Consider the following 6,840-nt stretch of genomic DNA (forward strand, 5'->3'; position numbering starts at 1 on the left):
TTTTTTGGTGGTGCCAGGGATTAAAACTCAGGACCTTGCACTTGTCAGGCAAGCACTTATTCCACTGGGCTATCTCCCTGGCCCCCAGTTGATAGCATTTAAAGTGATAAAATTACTGTAACATTTGTAGAAAAACAAATTTTTGGAAGACAAAAAGACACTCTAAAAATGAACAAATATGTAAGCTGGTCTTCTAATGGAAATTCTAAACTGACAATATCTTTGCTATACAAAACATGAATAAATTATAAATAACTAAGAGCTTTGTAGGTTGCTTTTACAAATCTTACATTTGCTCAATAGCTACTTTTTCTTCAACAAAAACGGAGGTAGCAGATACTCTGTCATGGATAAAGATTAACTTTTGAGAATAGTGTGAGAATTTAATTAATAGGTAATAAGAATAAGGCATATTAAAAATAGAAATAAAATTTTAGTGATATCCAAAGTGTCTACATATTAAAAGATCATGAAAGAGTTCATATAAAGGAAATATTTAACATTTTCAACTTGGCATAATTTCATATCTCATATTCTTTGTAAAGAATCTATGGAGCACCTCCTTCACACCAAATACTTTTCTACCTGTTATAGGTAAGGTGATAATGATATATGCCAGAGTGTTGCTTTCTGAGGGATGATTTCTTCGAGGAATGGATGACAATAAAAGGTAGCTAATTTAAATGTATAATTTTATTTGTTAATTAACACAATTTTTGAAATAATGTAAAGCAGTACTTTCAAGCTGCACTCCAACACACTGAAATATGTCAGATTCTTTAAATAGAGATAGATGAATACTTTACCAGAAAGTGACATTAAGAATTATCTGAATATTAGGATAAATGTACAGTAAACAAGGAAAAAATACTTGGCCTTGCATAGCATTTGCATTCATACAATTAGCTGAAGTCATTTGTTAATAATATATAAAGAACAGCCTGTAAAATGTATCACAGTTCAGAAATTCATATGGGGACTGAGAGAGGCGGTTGGATTTACCTTCAAGAAAAGCACTTTTCAAACAATATACATTGAATTACAAATAGAAGCCACATGTTAAATTTAAAACTTCTAATAATTGTGTTTGAAAACCTTAAAATTAAAAGGGTGGAAATGAATTTAATAATATATGCCATTCAATACATTATCATATTAATACATAATCAAGATAGAAATTTAATGATTACATATGATCGAGAAAAGCAAGTAAGATTTCCACATGTAGACAGATATTCATGGTCTAACGGTAGTTTCTTGAAATTTCACAGGTGTTTGTATATAAATATTTTTCATAGGTTAGGTGCTGTGTGTGTTATTTGTAAGCTTGCATGTACACCTGGATGTACACGTATGTATTGGTCAAACTTGCTTTTGAGAGAAAATACCTAAGTCTTCCAAATTAAAGAAGAAAGTGTTTATCTTGGCTCATGGCTTCAGCAGCTCTAATCCTGGATTAGTTGACTCCAAGGCCAGAATATTATGGTCGAAAACCAAATTTATCTTTTCATGGCTGTCAGGTAGTTGAAAAAGGTAGAGAAAAAGAGATAGGTCCCAGGATCGGATAGACTCTCCAGGCTGACAGCTTCCTTGTCCATTCAGTCACGTTTAGGAGTGTGCTTTCCTGAACAGTAATGGACTTGCACGGTTAACCACCACAAGTGTGCACAGGCCACAGAATTTCTAACGACTGCTGACCTCTACAAGTTCAAGGTCCAAAATTCCCTGTATTTTTCTCCCTTGGAAAAAAGAAGTTAGGTTTTTTTTTTTCAATTTTAAAGATAAAAAATAATACATAAAATAAATGACTAATAAAAATAAATAATATTTGCATTAGCAAAATTAGTGAACCTGATAAACACTGCTGATTATGTAAGTCTGAAAAATACACTAACACAAAGGTCAATGAAGAAGCAGTAACTATATTTAATAAAGCAAAGTCAATGCTTTATATAAACATTTTTTGAATGTTTATAGATCTATAATTGTAATTATTTTAAGTTCTATTATTTGTTCAGATTCATTCTTTCAAACTTATGCAATATTTTAAATTTTTAAATATGATATTTTACTTCTATGATATTCATTTGTTTATTTTGTCTTTTCATTTTTCTGTCAGCTCTCTTTTTATAATTGCAAGAATAGTGTCTATAATTTACAGCTACTGTAAAATTCTCCTTTGCTAACTCCAATATCGGAAAAATCCTATACTTACCATTAATCACCTTTTCTGAATATGTATCACATCTTCCACTTTATTGGTTATTTTTCTTTTCTTTTCTTTTCTTTATCATTTCTTTTTTCTTTCTTTCTTTTTTTTGTATTTAGGGCAGAGTGTACAGGGGGTACAGGATCTCACTGCGTAAATCAGACTCATATTGATCCTCCTGTTTACAGCCTCCCAAGTGCTGGGATTACAGGTGCATGCCACCAAGCCCAGTCTCAATCACTGCTCAGTGCTCCCCAGGGGCAGGGCCGGCATAGCAGACATGGGGAATGAGCTCCAGGCTCCTCAGTCTGCATAAGCAGGAGCTTTAATATGCTGAGCTATTTGGCTGGCCCAAATCTATCTATCTATCTATCTATCTTTCTTTCTTTCTTTCTTTCTTTCTTTCTTTCTTTCTTTCTTTCTTTCTTTCTTTTCCCCTGTATTTTAGGGAAGGTTCTACAGGGTGTCCAAGGCCTCACTACTATATCAGACTCATAGTGATCTGCCTGTTTACAGCCTCCCAAGAGCTGGGATTACAGGCGCGAACCACCACACCCAGTCTCAATTGCCATCTCAGCGTGCCAGGAGGCAGGCCGGCAAGGCGGAGCCAGCAAGGCACTCCTGGGGCTCTAACCTCTGGCCCCTGGGCACTTATTATTTTTTTTCTGATGTGTTACTTTTCACTCTCTGCCTATCATTGGCAATGCCCAGCATGAAAATGACCTGAGAAGTGCCAGCAGCCACATGAATTGTACCTTAGCACGTCAAAAGTTTTGTTATTGGTTTTCTTTAATACTTGTATTGTTTTCTACTCACTTTCTTTGGCTACAATCATTAAAGTACCATAAAAGGCAAGTGCAAGCATATCATTTCTTCACATGTGCTTTTTAAAATCAAAATTGTCAAATTAAATTTTGTTTGTTAGAGAAAAGTTTTTCACAACTTAGTTAAAAAGAACAAAAAGCACATTATTAAATAGTTACTTTTGTATTTTCATAACAGCAATGTATGGTGGTATTTTATAATAGAAATTTAAAAAAGGAAAAATTAATTTACAGAAATTTGATAAAATGTATCTAATACATATATTGTTTGGTGCAATTTTCTCATTTTGTTAATACTATTTCAATAATGGTCATTCATTGTGTTAATAAAGAAATAGAATTTAAGAGAAACATTAAGTCACTTATAATTTCAGAGATGAGCAACATTAAGAACATATCATTTAAATTGCATTTTCCTTGGATATTCTGGGATTATATTAGATTTTCAAGAATACTTTAATATAAATGTAAATATTTTAAGGCCCTAATATTTTTTAGAGACTTCATTATTTGGAGTTAATGCTGTAGTATCATCGATAATTTGCCACTACAACTTGGGTTTTCTGTGTTTGCTATTAGAATTATTTCAAGAAACATTGACCTGGATGTGATATATTAGCTTCTTTGACACCAATTAAATGTACTTTCTGGACCTCTCTGCAAAATTCAAGATAATTTGAAAAAGTGTTCATATCTTTATTATGTAGAAACAGTGTTCTCTTTAATATGTATGATAAACAGTTTGAAAACAGCTTTAATGAAGTAAAATTGATATTAATCTGCACTTACATACTGTAGATAATTAAGTATGTTCAGATGTACTGTATACCTGCACTTCTATAGCCATCACTATAATCAAAGTATGAGAAAAAGCAATTAAGTGTTAAAAAAATTGAACAATGGTACCTACTATATAAAAAGTGTCAGCTTATAAAACGTTTGTTCTGGGGAACATATTAATTATAAAATTATATTTTAGCTATGCTTGGTTACTTCATTTGTTAACAAGGATAATAGATTCTTAGTTTATTGGCTGCATATAGTTTAAAACTCAAGAAAATATAGTCCTGACAGTTGTACTTTTACAGTATGTCAGCATTCACATAAGATAGTGTCAAATAGTTCATATACACTGTGATAAATAAGTAGCACATGAAACATGAACACATTTCAACTTTCTCATTGGAAAATCTGCCATAACTTGAAGTAACTAACTGGAAATAGCTAGTCATTTTCTCAGGATAGTTTTTGGTCATTGTCCTGAACTGAGACAAGTGAAAATATCGGTTGTGGACATTTTTCAAGGGTCAAAGTGAAGCATTGCCCGTAACCACAGCTGAAATAATTGGAAGTTATTAAGAAATTCCATCAACTCAGATGAGTTGCCAGATTCCCTGGAAAAGTAAGGCAGCAGAAGCTTATGCAGCCTGCCACCATCACTCATAACAAATTTGGGTAATACAATTAATTTTCTAGTTCCAAAACAGTATACAGAACCAACCATTTTGAAGATGCTATTTTCCTTCTTCCAGAAAAATAATTTGAAACAGAACCAATAGCAAAATTTAGTCCCATAATGATAAATGCTTACATTGTATAAGCAAAGAATAAATTCAAAATAAATGTCTAAGGAGTCTAAGGAGTACATTTAAGTTCAAAAAGGAAAGGAATGGAGGAAGCAGGAGGGAGAGAAGAGATAGAAACACAAATAACACAAGCTACCAGCAAATAAACTTAGGTTTTAATTCTGCAGATTCCTTACTTATTTTACATTGTTTTATTTGATTTTTATTTATTTACTAGGCAGAGAGTCCTGCTACATAGTTCAAACTCTTAGCAATTCTCTTGTCTCAGCATCACCAGTGCTGGGGTTAAATGTATACACGGCCATGCCCAGTCTTAGTGGCCAAGGGCTAGCATAGCATGCAATACCAGGGACCAAAGGTCCTATCCTTACCAGGCAGGGGCTTAGACTGCTGAGCTATCTCCCCAGCCCAGCTTCTTTATTTGAAAATGTATGACTCAATGCAAATATGTGTTGGTTCTTTTCTGTTCTCTGGGTTTTGTTGTTGTTTTTATTTATTTATTTTTTTTATGGTACCAGGGATTGAACTCAGGACCTTACACTTGCCAGGCAAGTGCTTATTCTACTGAGCTATCTCCTTGGCCCTTTTCTATGTGTTTGTATTAAAGTACAGGGAACAAACTGTATTCTTTTCCTAAGAAGTCAAACTTAGCCAAAATGTACCCAGTAATATGTTGCTAATGTATAAGTTATCAAAAAAGTATCATACTTACATCATTGTTTCCTTACAAACATCACAAAAAGTGTGTTTCACAAATATAGCACTTTTATCCATTCTAGTTCAGCATTGTTTTTCAGTCTTTGCCCAAAACAATGTAAACATGAGGATAAGTGTTCCATTGCATACTCATCATTGTTGAAATTTTAAAAAGTAACATTTGCTTGATGTTTCATACATTGATTCTGGTATTGGACCCAGTTTTATACTTCACTGTTACTTTATAATTTATTTTCTTTCTATATATCTTAATCATATTTGATGCACATTTACTCTAACAGTTAAATTGATAAATGAATATCAAAATAGCTTTGGCCTATCTTACTTTAATAGTAAAAATTTTAGGTTAACATCCTTTGAAAGCTACATGGAATCCATCCTTATCAATCTAAATATAAAGATGCATTACAGTACTTGTTATTAGAATAGACTTTCTTTCATTGAATAAAGTTTCCATTATCTGTGGGAGATCTTGTCTCACCTACTGACTATAGAAATTTTACTAACTGAAAAAAAACATTGTTCTGAAAATCTTTTCAGATATTGTATGATTGCTCCTTGCTGATAATGTGTCCTGATCATAATTTTAGACCCAGTGGAAATTCAGAAGATTCTTAATAGCTACTTTGAGAATCTTTTCTGGCACACAATAGAAGACACAGAAGAAATGGACAGGTGCCTAGAAAGGAACAAATCACCAAAATTGAATCAAGAAGATACAATAACTCTCAATAACCCAATAACAGCCAATGAAATACAAAATGAAAAAAAAAAAAAAACTATCAACAAAGAAAAGTCCAGATCTGGATGAATTCACAGCTGATTTCTACAAGAAACTTACAGAAGATATAATCCCTATACTCCTCAAATTCTTCAATGAAATTGAAAAGGAAGCAATCCTCCCAAAATCATTCCTGGAGGCAATTATTGTACTAATAGCAAAACCAGGGAGAGAGGCAACTGAAAGAGAACTATAGGCCAATCTCTCGCATCAACATAGATGCTAAAATCCTAGAAAATGCAATACAGAAAAACATCAAGAAGATTATACACCATGACCAAGTAGGATTCATCCCAAGGATGCAAGGATGATTCATTATACACAAATCTAAAAATGTAACACATTATATCAATAAAGTGAAATCTAAAAACCACATGATCATCTCAATTGAGCAGAAAAGGCTTCTCAAAAAGTTCAACACTCATTCATGTTCAAAGTCTACAGAACATTGTAATAGATAGCTTCTACTTCAATCTGATAAAAGCCATCAATGACAACACAACAGCTAACACAATTCTAAATGGGGAATAACTAAAATCTTTTGCTCTCAGATCTGGTACAAGACAAGAATGTCCTCTATCACCACTCCAATACAATATAGTTCTAGAATCATTAGCTAGAGTCATTAGACAAGATAGAGGAATAAAAGGAATAAGAACAGGTTAAAAAGAAATTAAAGAAGCTACTACAATTGATACACAAATTTAGAAGCATAGTAGGATA

At 32.7% G+C, this 6,840-nt stretch overlaps 1 long non-coding RNA gene across 1 annotated transcript in view; it reads left to right on the plus strand.

The window, feature by feature from the left end:
• The window catches only part of LOC111815700, a 19,269-nt gene that overhangs the window by 3,378 nt on the left and 9,051 nt on the right, over positions 1 to 6,840 (plus strand). Inside the window, exon 2 of the long non-coding RNA XR_002820354.1 lies at positions 1,382 to 1,392. This is a non-coding gene — a long non-coding RNA (uncharacterized LOC111815700). The remainder of the gene's footprint in view (positions 1 to 1,381; positions 1,393 to 6,840) is intronic.

This window comes from Octodon degus, unplaced genomic scaffold (assembly GCF_000260255.1).
Source record: "Octodon degus isolate 3935 unplaced genomic scaffold, OctDeg1.0 scaffold00020, whole genome shotgun sequence".
NCBI classification, from domain to species: Eukaryota; Metazoa; Chordata; class Mammalia; order Rodentia; family Octodontidae; genus Octodon; species Octodon degus.